The sequence below is a fragment of the Equus quagga genome, chromosome 6 (genome assembly GCF_021613505.1).
Source record: "Equus quagga isolate Etosha38 chromosome 6, UCLA_HA_Equagga_1.0, whole genome shotgun sequence".
In the NCBI taxonomy this organism is placed as follows: domain Eukaryota; kingdom Metazoa; phylum Chordata; class Mammalia; order Perissodactyla; family Equidae; genus Equus; species Equus quagga.
The window spans coordinates 73,570,814-73,589,495 of NC_060272.1; the positions used below are offsets into that span (position 1 = coordinate 73,570,814).

The 18,682-nt window shown below is 41.9% G+C and overlaps 2 protein-coding genes across 5 annotated transcripts in view; one reads left to right on the top strand and one right to left on the bottom strand.

The window, feature by feature from the left end:
• Window positions 1-18,682, bottom strand: part of MTUS2 (microtubule associated scaffold protein 2) — a 558,867-nt gene that overhangs the window by 523,237 nt on the left and 16,948 nt on the right. For all 4 annotated transcript variants that reach the window (XM_046663636.1, XM_046663639.1, XM_046663638.1 and 1 more), the window contains exon 2: window positions 16,872-16,944. The gene's annotated coding sequence lies outside the window, so the exon portion shown is untranslated. The remainder of the gene's footprint in view (window positions 1-16,871; window positions 16,945-18,682) is intronic.
• SLC46A3 (solute carrier family 46 member 3) overlaps window positions 1-18,682 on the top strand; it is a 182,018-nt gene that overhangs the window by 45,095 nt on the left and 118,241 nt on the right. The gene's annotated exons all lie outside the window — the stretch shown is intronic.

Below are 18,682 nucleotides of genomic sequence, written 5' to 3' on the forward strand. Positions count from 1 at the left end.
CCTGCATCGCACTTAGCGCTGCTGTCTTTGTATAGTGGGGCTTTTGAATGGGATTAACACAGCAGGGGCCATAAGTGGCTTCCTTCTCCACTGTGGCACACAGCAGGAGCTCAAAGGTATTCATGGAAAGGATGAGTAGATGGATGGTTGGTGACTACTAACACTGGAAATACCAACGTGCAACTATAACGTTAGACTCTGTGCAGAACATGGGAGAAAACCTGAACTTAAGCAGGCATCTCCTCTAATCTTGATTTACATTCTCTCATTCCCTAAATACTTTCTTACATACTGATCATCAAAGCTCCATTAACAAGTCCTTCGCTTGATGCTTCCACATTACTCTATCAAATGTATTTTCATTCCTTTTTCATTAAAAAACTTGGAAAGGGCAGTTCTGTAGTTTGACTTTCAAAACTATTATCTATTTCCTCTTTTCCCCAGAAGGCCTGTTCCCTGGTCCTTGCTGCCCCCTCTTCCTGGTTACCGCACTCCACATGTTCATCTCTACCTTCTCTTTCAAGAGCCAACTTTGTTCTTATCTGGGTCGCTACTCCATCTCCCCTGTGACATCTTCCTAAAAACTGATCTCTAATCTTTAATTCCTCTAGAAAGCTCATGGACTGTATGACTTTAATCTTTTGGATTTTTAAAAAGAAGAATCCTGAGTTGGAAGGTCAAATTTCTACGTGTCAATTTCTTGCCTGTGTCTTTCAGGGCTATTATCTTCCCCAATTTTCTCAGGTGGTACAACATTCCCTGTAAGAAACCACCAATTCTATACCCAGGGTGGCTCTTTGAAATAGTATTAATTGCTATAAATGAAATTTAACCTTGTCGCAATACACTCAACACCAAGGTCCCCCTCTCCCAGGGGAGCCAGGCAAACAGGCGACCAGCCCCCTCAAGAAATGTCAACCCCTCCTTAGAGAGTCAGTGGCTTGAGTGCCCAGCTGCTCAGATATTTTGATTTAGTGGCTAAGAAGTTGCATTCTGGAGCCAGAAAGCCTGGTTCAATTTCAGCTATGTCTCTTATTAGTTGTGTGGCTCTGGGCAAGCGACTTTTTACATGTGTCTCTACCTATCAATAAAACGGACTCATAACAACATCCACCTGATAAGTTCATGGTGAGAATTAAGTACCTTGGGAGAACATAAGCACTTGGCACGGCACCCAGCCCAGTTAGCACTCTATAAATGCAGGAGTCTCTCACTGCATAAGCACCTTTTTGGGTTTGGGGGAGGATTGGGTGGTATTTTAAGCTCCACTCCTCTCATTTCACTTTAATATGAACTGAAGTTCAGGCTATATTCACAACTTATCAAAATCACAGCAACTGGCAAACAAAGATACCAAATAGTACTCTTTTTGGAGGACTCTGTTCCATGACCAGTGAAAGTAATCCTTTCATAAATCCTCCTTAGGCTATTTTCAGATTAGTTGGCTAGCCAATAAACATACAATTTGGTATTCGGTAAACAAATTTGTCAAAGAGATTTCCCCAGATAAGTGGCAGAGTTCCAAAGGCAGGCAGCAGATGCACACAACTGCAAACATCAGCACTGCTGCACGGTTGCTGGCAGAGTGAGAAGGGCAGCCCTGCTTCCAGCTGATGGCTGCTGTTGCTTGTGCTTCCTACATGCCACCTGCTCTTCCAGTGGCTCTATCTGCTCAGCCAAGGGCTGGCCTTTGGAGATGCCCAGTCTAAGCCAGCTGTGAGCTGCAGCCTCAGGATGCATCAGATGCATCGGATACATCAGGCATTCCACTTAGCTGGCCTGAGTTTGAGCCCCATAACTGCTATAGAAGATTTTCTGGGCATCTGGGCCTTTGGTACATATGCAGTACCATCTACTGACTCAGATGACATTTCATGTGCCAGCTACATGCAATGTGCCTGACTCTGCAAGGCAGCAATCTCCAAACTGGGGCGCACAAAGACTTTTCAAGGTACTCATTTTAAGGGAATTGGTTTCTATATCTTCATCTCTTATTTGTACTTTTTCCTGGGAACATTTTTCCTCCTCACATCTGCCCTTCTTCCATTCTTTTAAAGAAAAGCACACCCCTCACACATCCCGGGTCTTTCTACAGTGCACTGATTCAGGCTTTAAAATCTTCCAGTGACAATGGGACAATTCCAAATAGTGGTATATCAATAAAGACTGGAAAATCAATCAGAATGTCACCAGGAAAACAGAATCCACTTTAAGTACTTGCCACAGACGGAATTAATGCAAGGAATTTGTCACACAAATGAAAGAAGAGCTGAGAAACCAATTGGGAACCATGGAGCAAGACAGCGAGAAGCAACTGCTGTAAGCTACCATGAGCCCTGTGCAAAGGAACAAAGGCAGGGGTGGTGTGACCAGAGCCCTGGCACGAGCACCCCAGGGAAAAAGTCAGAAAGACTGTAAGCCTGTCCAGGGGGAGTTGGAACCACCAAGGGATTCAGCTGCTGCTGGAGATGCCACCAAAGTCCAAGGGTGGAGTGGGATGAACTCTGGCTCCTCCCACTCCCCAACTCTCAACTGAGAGTCTTCAAATCACCTGGGACTTTTATTCCATTGGCTAGATTGAAAAGAGTGACATAATCCATTTTATTTTAAAATATCAATATTTACAATAACCCAGGGATCACTTTGCAATTTTTTAAACATGATGAAACTTCTCAAGGTTAACTTTTAAAAATGTGAGGGTGTATATGATTTTTCAAAATTCTCTTAGGAGGTACATGAGCAAAAAGTTTAAAGACCTCTGTGCTGGGAAATATAAAGATAAGATGCCCCCCTTTGATGGGTTCATGGAGAAACAAGGCAGAGGGGAAGCGGGAGGGACTGAGCCTAGCTACAGAGCTCCTCCTTGTGCTTCACAGGCATGCAGTCCTTACAAATGCCTAGGAGGCAGGAATTGGCATCTCTGTTTTACAGAAGGGGAAACAGGGTCTCGGAGGTTCAGTGAGCTGCCTAAGGTCAAGCCTGTAAGTGAAGGAACAAAGATTCAAAACCCAACTTGTTTAATTTCACAACTTCTTGTGTGGGGGAATCACTAGCTGATTTCAAAAGCACAGAAGCAGTAAGTTATAACACATGCCCCAGAGCAGCGTTCCCCAACTGTAACGTGCCTACAAATTACCTAGGAATCTGGTTGAGATGCAGACTCTGATTCTGGAGGTCCGACGTGGGGGCATGAACGTCTTCATTTCTCAAAGATTCCCACGTTTGGGGACCACATTTTGAATAGCAGGACCCTCAAGCAGTGGGCACTGAACCTTCTTGCCTGGACACCCCTGACAGTAAGACACTTTGAGCATGCATCCTCAATATGTGTTCACTTGTGTATTGATAAACTGTATAAACACATATTCTCACCAGTAACTAAATAGAACAAGACATGCCACCCAGTTAAGACAAGATACATTGTTACAATAATAACCATAAACCCTAAATCATGAACCACATTTCAATAATCTTGGTGATTTTGAATTTGGGGCCAACTTCTTGTCCAATAGGATGAGGCTGTCACTGTTTTTTTTACTTGGCTAAGGAAATTCTCATACAAGGAACAGGAGAAACAACACAGATTCCGACATTGCTTGATGTTCATTTGCATTTTCACTTGTTAGTATGATAGTCAGTTTCTGTTTTTAAGCCACGCATCTATTTTGTGAAGGTTAATTTAGTTAAAACTAGATAATGTAATTCGTAAATCTACTTAACCCTGCAAACATATGCTGCAAAGGGGAGGGGGTGTGAAGGTGTCACAATTTCTCCTCCAGACGTGACCTCCCACTGCTCCCACAGGACACTCAGCTCAGAACCTTTCTCGTGACCAAGTGAAGCTGTCTGTCCATCTTATAGCAAAATATAATAAAGCTTAGTTTCTGTCTCATCTTTCACCCCCAAAGGAATTTTATGAGCCTCCCCAGGGTGCCCACTGTGGACAGTGTCCTGCAAGAACAGGAAGAACAAGAGATCACTTGCACGGTCAACATGCGCTGCTTTGACGATCAAATGCATTTTCAAATAGTTTATCAAAGGCATAATTAGTAGAAGAAAATATTTTATAAGGGATTTTTTTAGCCCCTTTAAAATTACACTCCCACTACACACACACTTTGAACTTTTTCCTCCCTTTCCCACTTCTCAAACTTAAAATCTCTTCCAACCAAATCTAAATGAAGTATTAGAAACAACAAAACATTTAATATAGGTGTTAATTACAACACAACATCAGACCTATTTCAGGCCATCTGATGCTGTCTGTCCACAAGCATCTGACGGAAATTTTTTCAAAGAATTTAAAAATTCTGTAAATTTATGTTGCTCAGAAACAAACATATTTTTAGCCTTTCAAAATATTTAGAGCCCTGGAAGACAATTAACTTTCCTTCTCGCAAGCCATTGAAGACAAACCTCCCAACTACTGTCCCCAAACCAAGTTTCTCCATTACCGCATCATTCACCTTTTCACCTAAGAGACAGTCAGTGAGGGTCTCCTATATGCCAGATCCCATGCTAGGGGCTGGGAAAACAGCAGAGAACAAGACATCCTCACAGAGCTTACACTGCAGCTGGGGAGACAGACAAACAAATGAATACGTAATGTCGTGATGACGCTCTGAAGAAAAGAAGTCAGAATAAAGAAGGCAGAGCATGCAGGAGTGTCACAGAGGTCACGGTCAGGCAAGGCCCTTCTGAGGGCCACAGTGGAGCAGACAAGAAGGCAGCAAAGCAGCAAGCCAGGTGCTATAAACGGGGGAGGAATCCTGCAAGCAGAGGGGACAGCACATGCAAACCTGAGACAGCAAGATGATTGACACGCTCGAAGAACATAAAGGAGGCCAGTGGTTGGCATACTAGGAAGGAGAGGGGAAAGGAGGAAGGGTGTGGGGTTTTATTCTGAGTGCGTGGAAAGCAAATGAAGAATTGTGAGCAGGGGAGTGACGTGATCTGAATCAAATTTCAAAGGCTCACTCTGGCTGCTGTGTGGGGAACACACTGAGGGGAGCACGAGTGGAAACAACATGCACCCACAGTGCTGCCTCCTCCGGGAGGTGGTTCCCGAGGCCCCGAGACGGGCACTAGGTCCTTCTCAGGTGCTCCCACGCCCTCCAGATACTCCCCATGGGCCAGGGGTGGGGGCTGATGCTTCAGGGCTCCTCACCTGCACAAGCCCCTACTAAATAAACCATTTCTCTACCAAATGCTCTTTCTGTAATGTTGTACACTTGAAAGAAGGGCCTCCAGAAGGGTATACGCTTCAGGCCCTGGTCAGAGCCCTCTTCCCCTGTCCCATCACTGCTTGTACACTTGCCTGTATCTCCCCCCCAGACCCTAAGCTCCTGAAGGACAAGGACCAAATCACATTTACCTTTGTATCCATGACATCTGCTTAGTACCCATACATTACAGCCACTCAATGAATATTTTCTGAGTTATTTAACACACACACATATATATACACATGTGTGCACGTGTATGATGATATTTTTAAACAGTACTCTGATTTCCTTTCTCTGTAGATCAGCAGCCCCTGACTTCAGGGCACTTGGTCTTTCAAGATGAATTCCATCCATATCAATACCCAAATGCATGTGCTTAAATGACAGTATTTAAAAACTCAATTTAGAATCTTTCAGAATTGATAGCCCTGTATGTAAACTATGCAAACGTTATGGGTTTCTTATATCTCGTAAGTCCTCTCCAGATGCACTTCCTCACCTTTCTCTACCTCCTATAGCAACATAAGTAAAGGCTTTTGCTAGAACGGAAATATACTTTACTGCCAAGACACAGGAAAAAAACACAGCATAGAAAGAACCCTCCAAGATGCCTCATGGCTCTCACAGAACAATCAGGCCTCAGGCAAGAATGAGCTTTCATCCTTTTCAGAATTTAACTTGCAAATAAGTGATCATCCTCATTTAATAGTGATATTCCTCTCCTCTTCAGCAACTGGGAGACACACTCAGCTGCACACAAAAAGGGGAAATTTCCATCCAGAAACAAATGAAACCCTGTAAACAGGCAACTGAATATTCTGAATACAAAAATCAAGGTAAATTTTCTCTACCCAATGGTCTCGTATGAATAGAAAACAAGTATTTGTAATAAGAACAGGTTTGATAATGAAATTTTAACACCCAGCATGAGGTTTTAATTTTAATGCATTTGTCTGAGTTTTTGCTGTAAAATGAATCAACTGTCTAAAGACCAACCTCCGGGATGATTTAGAGACACCCTGAAGAAATGCTGCACAAAAAATGAATGTTCTCTTTAGCAAAATTAAACTCCATTTTTACAAGTCTCTTCTCCCTTCTACTGCTTAACACTTTAATGTTAAGCACACCCTCTGGGCAATTTATGTTTTTAATACTGCTCTTCTAAACAGAGCTGATCAAAACCCACTGCTGTTGGGAATTCTACAAAATATTGGAAAGTTCCAAGTTGAATCTGGGGAGAGGGTCCCCAGTGGGACTGACAGGAAAGCCTAGTCCAGTGGGGTTGGCTCTGGCCAATTAGCAAAGTATGTCTTCTCTCCCTGGGCTGGCAGTCAAAACCAGGGCACAGCCACAGACATACACAGCTTCCATGCTGTACCTGGACCCTGAGAAAAGAAAGACTGGCTGTATTCCGCCTGTCCAAAAACTGGAACGGGGTTCTACACACAGAGGAACTTACCTCACCTCTGCCTGACCTTAAGATGGCATTTACATTTTTGCCTGCCTCTGGGTCTAGAGTTTGCAGCAATTATAAAGTGTTCCTCCACATCCCTTCTTTGCCCAGGTAGGGACTGTCAGAACCTTCACTCACTCAAACCTTAAGCCAGCAGGCAAGATGCTGTGTGCAGACTCTGGCCAAAAACTCCTTGCTTGGCAGGCATTCATCCAATGGACAGAAGGGAGAGGCTCTCCTGTTCTTCTTGTCTGCCTCAATGACCAGAAACAGATGAATTTCTCCCCAGTTAATTTTTTTTTTTCCTGAGGAAGATTCACCCTGAGCTAACATCCAATCTTCCTCTCTTTTTGCTTGAGGAAGATTAGCCCTGATCTAACATCTGTGCCAATCTTCCTCTACTTTATACGTGGGTCACTGCCACAGCACAGTTGATGACTGGTGTAGGTCCATGACCAGGATCTGAACCCACAAACCCAGGCCCCCAAAGCAGAGAGCGCTAAACTCAACCACTATGCCACAGGGCCAGCCCCCCTAGCTAACTTTTTTAAAACACCTGAGGTTTCCATAGAGCAGAGTCCTCCTGGTGCTCTCCTTATCTCCCACCCACCTCCTCACTCTGGGACTCACATCCAGATACGATGGCTGTCCCCTTGAAGCGACTGGTGGTAAACCACAACCACAAGTTGTTTCCTGAATCTGGAGGAATAAGGGAAGGGAAAACTCAGATAGTTCAAGATCTCTGACGCAGAAAAATTTAGGAGGGGTTTCACAAAGGGATTAGAAGTTGAGCTGGATCTTGTAAAAGAACACTCAAAGGTAAAGAGGAGAGAGCAAACGACATTCTGGACAGAAGAACATGGTGACTGAACAGGTAGCAGCAACATGAGGCGTGTTCAGAGAAGCAACAGGGAAATGTGGCTGGAGCAAAGGGCTCGGAGAGGAAACCAGTGAGAGGGAAATCGGGAGGAGCTTTTGCCAACAGAACCAGCACAGATGGCGCCCACGAGGCCGGGCAAGGGGCTGTCTGAGCTTGCTCTCATCCTATCAGTCTGTGCCCCTGGCCGATGGTGGTGCTACCGCTGAGCTGCCTTTCCGCTTCCTCTAAGGACTCTGTATTATGTGCGCCTGTTTGCCTATTCTATTTGTGTTGAGTTTGCTGTTTGCTACAGCTGTTTGCTTGTAGCATACTCCTCTGTGGCTTCAGACCAAGTGGGCTTCTGTGAACTTCTGCTGTGCATTTGCCTGTTCAGCTTTCCAAACAAGCTGATATTCAAGTCGATGACTTTCTGGCCTCTCCCACTTAGAGAGTCAGGTGTCTTATTTTTTACCGACCTAACTCTTTGAATCTTTGAAATGACTTTCATAAACTCTGGCAGCACATTTTCCATTTAGCTAACTGTGAAAGTACAAAAGGAGTATTTGGAAAACAAATAAAGTGCTACTATCTCCAGGAATAGATGCATTTATGCACTCATGCATTCATGCAACAAATGTATATTAATTGTGTACTGTTATAGGGTCTGTGCTAGACACTAGAGATACATTAGTAATGTTCTCCAAAACATGCTAAGCAGTAATCAAAAAAATTTATCTTATGGATTAATTAAGAAAAACAAGCCTGGGGGCCGGCCCGATGGCACAGCGGTTAAGTTCACATGTTCCGCTCTGGTGGCCCAGGGTTTGCTGGTTCGGATCCCAGGTGGGGACATGGCACCACTTGGCACACCACGCTGTGGTAGGAGTCCCACATATAAAGTAGAGGAAGATGGGCATGGATGTTAGCTCAAAGCCAGCCTTTCTCAGGAAAAAGAGGAGGATTAGCAGCAGTTAGCTCAGTGCTAATCTTCCTCAAAAAAAAAGAAAAAAGAAAAACAAGCTTGTTATTTAAAAAAAAAAAAAGGCATGCAGAAAAACTATCATCCTACCTCCCACCTAACTCTCTAACCCCCTTTTGTTCAAAATCATCTTTCTTCTATCTTTATGGGCACACTTGATTTTGGATCATGTGAAATTTTCCAGTGAATATGAGCAATATAGGCTATTCATCCAGACCAGGGTTTCTCAACTTTGGCACTACTGACATTTTTGGTCAGAAAAGTCTTCATGGAAGACTGTCCTATGCATTATAGAATGATGAGCAGCATCTCTGGCCTCTACCCATTAGATGCCAATAGGACTTCCCCAGTTATGACAACCAAAAATGTCTCCAGATACTGCCAAATGCCCCCAGGAGAGAGTGCAAAATCAACCCCGTTGAGATCTAGACCATTTAGGCCAAAAATGTTCTTTCATCAGTAGCAGAAGGACTGAAGGGGAAGGAAGGGCCAGAATATCGTAAAAAGGTAATTAATAGGGAAGCTTACTGGAAGACTCTTCTAATTTAATTTTCTTTTAAACCCAACAATCACACCCCCCTTGGTACTGAAAATATTTCCAAGACATTAGTCTCTTTTCCTGCCAAACTAGGTACCATTAACTAAGTATAATTTAATTCTTTTGACTACTATAGTTCTTATAGTATCTAAAAGTATTTTTCAATACAGCAGTTATTGTCATATAGTACTACAGATATAGAACACCAATAGGAAACCAATACTGACTGACCCCCAAACATACTAACTGTAAGTGGCTGAGGAAGGATGGAGCCAAGGGGGCCTGGGAGTCCCCCCTCTGTGCTTCTCCTGTAACAGTCCTTTAAACCATTCTTTTGAAATTATTTACATATTGGGCCATCCCATTAGACTGTAAATTCCTGGAAAAAATAAACCAAATTTTATCACTTTTATGTTCTTAGCATCTTGCATAGTAAGTATCACCAAGCAGGCATTCCATAAATACTTACACACCTAAACTGAAAAAGGAGTATGTACCAGGAAATACAGAGAAAATACAGAAACATGGAGTGAGGGAAGGGCCCCATATTTCTGCTAAGAGATCTGGGTGTTATCACATAACATGGAGTGGCCAGATAACATGAAGGCTAAGCCCAGCAGAGGCCGAAGGCCCAGCTCAGCGCTCACTCTGTCATATAAGCAATCTAGCTACGCTCCTCCCTCCCACTCTCCTCCCAAGGCCATGCTTTGCAGACAATGGACACTGGATGCTGGAGATATACTAGGCCCAGCCGGCATGAGAAAGCCTAACTCCAAAGCAGCACCGATCCTCGCAGTGTACCCCAGCAAGAGATGGGCCTGGCAGGTGTTGAAAAAACCAAGGATGACAGGAAGTACAGAAGGATGCTAACAGGACAGTTACGGGTGGAGGAATTAGGCCTCATAGGGAAGGAAAGGAGGCCTGCCTGGCAAAACCACCCGACCAGCTCCTCATCAATTCCCCAGCGTCTGCCAGAGCAATGACAAGAGCAAAGACACAGTATCAACAAGGAAGGAAATGGCAAAATCAAAAGAAGTCTTAAAAGTCTCAAAAGTTATCTTTCATGTCCTCTGAGATCAAATCTAGGCCTGACATCCCTCTGAGCACTTCTCTTGACCCCTTCACGGCAGTGCATCCTTCTGCCTTTTCCGTTGGACCACTCACTCTCCCTCGTCCCTCTCAGAGCTCCTATGCTCCCTTGTCCCTTCCCTCTGAGAGGCAAAAGTGTAGATTTTCACCCTCATCCCCACCTTCTCCTTTGCACTAGATCTGACGAAGAAAACCAAAGTGTCACCAAAATGTTCGAGTAATAGTGATTTTATGTGCAGAAGCTCCATGAATGGTTGTTCATGCCTATTTCGATATATTCCCACTTCACCAAGACAGTTACCTTTGGTGATTGTCTAGCATGATTCTGTTGCCATCCTACAGAACAGTGCAATGGCTCAACCAGGATCTAAGAAAGACAAGAAGTCTTCCACGCCATCCCCATCTTAAACAATGAGAACCACAAACCATGAATCCAGCCCTCTGTGCTTTGCTCAGAGAATGTTTTCATTTGCCAAATATTTACTGAGCACCATTATGTGTAAGGCATCTTGTCAAATAACACTGAGAGTGAATGAGGCACAGATCACACCACTGACAAAACACAGTGTCCAGTAAGGAAAGAACACGCGTTCATACCTAACTAGAGTATAAAGGCGAAGGAGGTACCACACACTCAGTACTGAGGAAGTGCTACAGAGTGGGGAGCTTCACAGACTATCATTTTTATTATGTCTGCCTTTCAGGAGAGGATGAGTCCTAATCCTCTTCTCCTATTAAAATTCACCAGTTTTGTTAAGCATGCATTTTCTTAATAAATGAAGACTGCTTTGTTTTCTGAACACATAACAAGAACTGCTTCTGCATGAAGTGGAACAAAACATGAGTTCTTCTGACAAGCACGTTATTAAAAATCCACCAGAAGTGGCATATTATTTGCACACTTATAATAGTGTGTGGAGATTAACCTGCCCAGATAATTTAATTTCTTCTAAAGGAAAAAAAAAAACAAAACTAAAATATTTAAAGGACACATACAGATTTTGACTTGATGGACTCAGAAGTGCGTTCTTCTGGGTTGATGTTAAAACGCTCGAGTGAACTGAAATGCATCTTAGAATTTATAACTAGCCAAGTGCTTCCAATCTAATTCTTTCATGCATTTTAGCTACTGCAGAGAATTACTATTCCTTTAAATTAAACTCTGAAGAGGAAGCTGCCCTGGATTGGTAGACCTCAAAAACTTAGTTTAGATTTCCCGAAGGTCTTCCCTCACGTGGCTTCCACAGTGGCGTCCACATTTAAGAATATTGGTTCATTAGCAAACTAGTTCAGATTGGTGCAGTTATGTAAATGCCTCAACATGCTCTCTGGTGCCAAATCATAACTCAAGCAGCCTCACTCTCTCTTAGGACTCTAATATGTCTTATTCTGAGGGAGGAATTAAAAAAACCCTAAATATACGTGAAAAAAAAAGTTTAGCAAGTCTAGAAATGTCAACTTCTTGAAGGAGACTTTTAAACATGGCCTTCTTTGGAAGGGAAAAGCAACATTTCCTTTGTGCCAGGCACTGTGACATTACTGAGTGCTCCCCCTGGTCACCTCACTGGATGCTTACAGAACCACAGGACAGGTGCAATCCTATTTTAAGGTAAGGAAACTGTAAGCCAGGTCACACACTGCAAGACGCCAGAGCCAAGACATGACCCCAAGTGTCACCAAATTCCACATTGTCCTTCACCATGGCTTGCTGATAATCCGTTTCGTCCTGAGTGACAAAGATAACAAGTCGTCTATGTAAAACAGCATAAAGAGGAACGCAATTTGTCAGGGACTCTTCTGCAAAGCCAGTGCTTCCACTGAGTGAGTTATATGCCTGGAATAAAAGATTTTTCTCTTTATAGTTTCTTAAAGGAAGTAAGTCTTGCCTTAATCTGTCGATGTGTCTCTGCTGCAGAAAGAGCAAGAGAAGGACTACATGAATCTTCTTGTTTTCCTCCAATTGAGGTGAAAGAAAAAAGATTCCACTTCCCAGAGCCACAAGCTTCCAAGGCACCTCGTTCATTCTATAAACGTTCACTGAAGGCCCACGTGTGTCAGGCATTCACTTGTCGAGGCACCAGGAAAACAGCAGTGAATAAACAGGCAGGATGCCAGGCCTCGTGGAGTTTACATTCTAGTGACAAGCTGGACACCAGGAGCAAGATCAGAAAATGCTGCAGACCCTGGTTCCTGCCCCCACTGCCAAGGCTGCTCCCCGCTCGACACAGGCCGACAACTGCTTCCGAAAAGGCCATTCTTCCCATCCCAGCATCTAAAGGGGAGAACCCCACCTTAGCAGCCAAACACTAGACACACACAGCATTTTTAAAAATCAAGATGCTAAGTACAATGAATAATAACTATAAAAACAGGATGAAAAATTAAATACAAAATCCTTTTCAGGCAAAAGCCAATCTTACAAAGCCATTGTTAAATAGCCATTTAACTCATTCTCCTATCGATGAACAGAACCAAGCTAACCCTTCGAAAGAAAAACTAGAAATGGATCTCCAACTGATCTCTCTATGCAAAGTCCCATGCTTCTGCCCCAGGAAATCACTGCCAACGGGCTGATGTCAGCTCAGGTTCTCAGCGTCTCTAAAAGGAGAGGGGGGGGAAATTCACATTGTGCTAAAAATGTACAAGTTGAAGCAATAACTCATAAAAGAGTTGAATAATAACCCATTCATGTTTAATTCTTCTGTAATTTCTGTGATAATTTTGAATCCGATGAACTCATTTGACATAATATGAGTATCACAGGAACTTTTCCAGGATCCCCACTGTAATTCATCATTAACTGGACGTGTGTTCAAACATGACATGGTTTCCTGCTATCTGCCTCTAAAAGCAGGAGTGAAGCCATTTCGTTTGCCTACTGGCGTGCTTACCCATTTAATTACCAAAGATGACACGGAGCCAGTGTGATCCAGGCCCCTGTGTGTGTGCCCCGATGACCTAGTTTAATAAAATCTGGCCCCACTTCAAACAAAGCACAGATTTAATTCCTAGCTAGAGAGGCTGGATAACAGTGTGTACATAAGAGCACAGGACAGCAGTACATGGAAAACCACGCAGTCTTACGCACCATTTAAAAACAGACAACAAAGCAGCCTACGTGATTTCTATCATCTTAACGGGATTGTTCATGTGACATTCATTGACTCTGCCTCCCCTCACCCCCAACAACCAGTTTCCTAAAATTCTGGGCTCCGGATCTATGGATTTAAATATTAAAATGTGGTTGGCCTCTTCTTCTCCCATGTTTTCTGCCTAAGGAAAAGATGGATTAGGGAAAAGATTAACCTCACCTTTCCTGAATAATGGACTCTGAGTCACTGGTGCTTCTAATCTATTCCTGAGGATAATTTTAAAGCAGAAAATAAGACACACACACTGATAAGTTTCTTCACATACTCAAAATCCGAGCATATCTCAGTCCTATTTGACATTTAGATATTTCAGAATCACAAGACCTTCTCCGGCAGAACTTAAAAAAAAAAAAAAACATAGTCTAAAAAAATCTCTAAGGTCTCTAGAAAACAAATTGTAAGCGACAATTCCCTCATATCTCATTATATGGTGCAAATTTATTTCTAGGATTCCTCTGGCCTTGTTCAGGTGGTGCCCTCTAATGACAGAATTACCTGCTCAATTTTAAAGCCGTTCTGTCTATGAAGCTATGAGGCTTCATATTATGGGGTAATGAGACAGGCTAGTCTGAAAGGCATATTTGAGAAACGAAAAAGACTTTTAGGAGTAGATCTGATCCAGTGTCCAAGGGGGTAGTAATGCCTAGCGGTTAAGGGCATGGCCAGCTGCAAGCCCCACTCCACCCTTCACCACTGACAAGCTGGAAAACGAGGGTGATGAAGCACCTGCCTCATGGGGTGTTTGAGGAGCAGTGAGATGATGAGTTATCAGCTCAGCACAGCACGGAAGCAAGTGAGCACTCACTCTATGGTAGAGATCATCAGCATCTCAACATTGGAAAGTCATCCCATTCCATTAAGCATTAAGTACTTGGCACTATATACTTCATCTAACAACCTCCACCATATGATAATCCACTAACTTCCCTTTTAACAAGCTACTCTTTATGACCGAATGTCTCTTGCTGCAGAGTATGTACATCTTTACATAATCAGCATAAAGGATCTCATTAAAAATAATTGAGACAATTATTTGGATCATCTAGTGATAAAATATTTCAATCCAAAAATTATCACTAATGACAATGAGAATGCTAGATTGCTGTTAAATATGATTGTTTCATTTGAACACTTATTAAGGTAGTATTTTCACAAATATTTTCTACTGGCAAACATCATTTCCCCTAATGAAAAGTAAGGAAAAACAGAACATAAAATTATTAACTCAATATCACAGGGGCCAAAATTTAGACCCAAATCGTCTTCATATTCTCACTCTTTCCTTGTTATTCCAAAGGCAAAGGGGAAAAAAATCAGACACAATATCCACAAAGTGAAACAGACAGCTAAGCAATTATCCAGCGAGGAAATTGATTTATATAAGCCTCCCTAATCCTCTTTCCTCTTTTCCTTCTGCCCCCTTAACTCATTTTTAAAAAATCCACATCATTTCTTTTTTTGAAACATAGATCCCATATGTGTGGCAGGGGCGAGAGAGATTTCAGATGTAAATAACACCAGGGCCTTTTCCCCTAAATCACATAAATGGCTCTCTTAATTGATCATGTGTCCCTCTACTTCTGTATTCAGAGTATCAAATGTCCCACTAAACACACACACACACTCACACAAACACACACACACACACACACTGAAGAAAGAAATGTGGACTATGAGCAGGGGTATGGGAAATAAACATCTCAACATCCACTGGAATTATAACTACTCTCTGAGGTCTCCTTTTTGTTATTTTTAAGGTAAAGTCGTATCCTCTAGGGGATGATGGATGGATAAATGATACAATAAGAAAAGCAGCTTAGTGTTCCACAAAGAGGAGCCCTTGGAATTTCCCTCTAATCAGTTCTGTCACCAACACCCAAGGAAGCAAAAGCTTTTTCCCAGGTCCTGTATTTTGTGTCTATGGCCTGGCATCTTTTGCATCTCCCATTTCCTTCCTTCATCAGTCAACAGTGTCACAGTGGCAGCTGCCACCCCTCCACCACGGCCACCCCAACTACCACCACCATCCTGACCACCCCCACAGCCACCACCACCTCCACCCCAACCCCACCTCCATGATGACCACCAACACCATCTATCTGTACTGCGTTTGTTTCCATCTTGTTCTTTTTCCTCAATAACACATCATTTATCAGTCACATTCTCCACCTGCAGCCCTATCTCTGGCCCAGTATATCTCTCTTACCTTGTATTTGTCACCAATATCTGCCCATTAACAACAACATAACAGCTTTTTGTCTTACAGGAAGATTAATTACAAAAATTCATAAGTAGGGAAGAGACATTCATTACAAACACACTCAACACTTTGAAAGCAACTCCCTTTGGGGAAAAACGTCAAGTTTAAATAGTTTTGAGAACAAGAACATCATAGATGTGGCAATCCACAGAGTAAAGCCAACTTCAATAGTGTCGGGAACCTGAAAGGACACACTGAGTGTCTCTGCGTGGCAGGAACTCATTCACAAAGTTACTTTCAAACAGTTTAGATTTTCCTTTCCTAGTTTTACCCCGTAAAGCTCAGGCTACCCCTTCTGGCCTCCAAACCTACAGAAGCTACTGTCCCTCTGATAAGTTCATTTCATGCAAGCCAAGTGTCCAGTCAAAGCCATCCCCCAAACTATTATTTTTATCCTTTGTCCTCAATGACCAGAACTTAATAAAAAGTCTCCCTTCCTTAGAGTCTGTCCCGAGCTGAATCCCAACAAAGCAAAGCTAGCCTGGCAGCTGTGCAGGGCACCAATCACACGATTAGCATCTCTACTATTTTTAAAATTGTTTGTATTTTTATGACAAGTTTGATGATTTAAAAATGGGTAATTTATTTACATTATAATTTCCCAGTATATGGCAATAAAGTGTATTGTTCTACAAGTCAGTGTAGTCTGACAGTTTTCCATCAGATGGAAGTAAAATGTCTGTGGAAGGGATGCCTTTGTCTAACTTGCACAAAATGCCATATGGGCTAGCAGCAGCTCTCATAAAAGCTTCTCTCAAACGTTTTAGACTTTCTGCGGTCTTGGCTGTTCTCTAAAGAGTCTACTCTCAGTTTAATAAACTCTGTTTGTACTGCATTAAAATACCCCCTGCCCGCCCGATCTGGTCTTTTTCTGTCAATAACTTGAGTTATCAAGCACATCCTCTACTCAAGCAAGCCCCTAAATACTACTTGTCCTATTCTGTCAATTGATATTACTAAATACATGTTAACAAGAACACGATAACCTTTTGTTGCAGTAAAAGGTTAATTACCACTAGGAAAGAGATGTCCACTATAGACACACTCCACAAATATAAAATCATTAACAAAACAAGTTGCTTAAACTTGAGTTTCAGGCAATGTCTGAATACATTCCTCACATTTTAAAGAAAGCAAAAATTAAATTAAGCTCTCATGTGAGAATTCATTTTAATTTGCTTGTTTCATTAATAATAATTACAAAAAATTACCACCAGCTATTTATGTTGAGTACCAGAAAGTGTTACACACTTTGTGAGGCAATTATGGACCCAAGTCAAATGGAAGAATAAGAAGAGAGATCCACATAAGCTCACCTGGACCCCCAGAAAACAAGTTTTACTGCCATTGGTGACAATTTGCCCTAGTTGACAATCCAGGTGTGGAAACCTTAAAAACAAAAAGATATAGGAAAATTTAGAAGAAAGTAGAAAGATTCAGGAAAGCATACACAGCAATTTCATTATAATTCTACTTCTCACTGAAAAATAAAGTTAAGTTCAGGGGTTCTCCAATCAAGGCAGTAATTTTACCACAAATAAACTCTTCATAATTGAAGTTTTTTCATAAACTCACCATTTTTCCATTGGCTGTGTCTAGAATTTTAGAGATACTTATTTTCAGATTAATCCTCAATGGATTACATGACTTCAATTTTCTTTCCATCTTAATCCCTCAAGTAGGTAATGATGTGAAAACTGATTCTTAAATACACCATATAAATGAAGTATCTTAAGGATTTACGACTTGGCTTTTATCAGGGTAGGAATACCTCTGATACACAAATAATTATGTCTATTTAATAGATCTTAATTTGCTTAAATTGCACCAAATTTATACTCTGTTATGCTTATTTTCTTCTAATTCAGAAGAAATAAAAATCCAGAGGAACTATGAATCCTACAATATTAACAATGTTAATATTAATTAAATTCTTAATAAAATTGTATTTCAAAATAAATCAGCAAAAATTACTTTCCTCTCTAAATTGTCAAGCAAGATTAGCAGTTAGGTGACAGAAAAGATGCAAATTTTCCTCCTAAATGCTACTGTAATAGATACCACTGAATGCCTTCTATTATTAGATTGAGCTATATAAAATTGCTGATACCCAACCATTTTTTACCTACAAAAATGACAATCTCATCATTTTTCCAAACAAGAAAATAGACAGGATTGGAAAACCCAATGATTATGAAACAATTAAATCTCCAAAACTGCCATTGCTCAGCACATGTCATTTATCTGAGCAGCATCAGTGTTTGGGCATTAACTGTCTCCATTCCAACCCAACATATCTTCATGGTACCTAAAAGATAACTGAACCGCCTCCAGCATTTGGAAGGGCTTGAGAGGATCTTTTCAATTCTTTCTTCCCACCCAGTCCCTATTTACTGCCAACTCCCTCTCAGCTTCCTCCCTACAACATTAAGAGTCTTTTCCAAGACCATAAATGTGACAGAGAGAAAAGCTAAGGTCTGAAAGGCGAAAAAGTGAAAGCAAGAATGCAGATTCAGGGAAGGCTGAAGGGAAAGCATGTCAAATGAGTGAGGAAAAAATGCACGGGGGCTAGTCAAATGAAGGAACAAGATGCAAGGGAAAGAAAGCAGAAGGGCTGCCAGTACTTACATGGTGGGGGAGCATCACACCACACTGAGAAATTAAACAGGTCCAAGTCCAGATGGAATGAAGGGAACGTTTACTTCTGTCTAATGATATATTTAGTTACTCATCTATCTTAGGACCTACCCCAATCACCACTCCCACTCCACCCCACCACCGCTATGAACACCACCACCAGCACAACAAACACCACCACAACAACCCCACCACTATCGATGCAGCGTGGGGCATGCGCAGCACTACTGGAACTAAAAACCAACAGAAGAGAGACCATGTGAGTATTCTAGGTATAAAAATTTACATGTTCACAAGACATGATCTCTTCTGAGATGGAATAGGAAGAGCTTAAACAATTTTCCCTCCTGCCAGGAAACCTATTAAATGAGCAGCCTACCTTAAATTGTTCTGTTTTGTTTTGTGCATGAACAAGCAGTCAGTTGCAAAATAAACTTTTTGATCTCTTTTTAGTACCATTCATCTATTTCTCAAAAATTAATTATCAAAG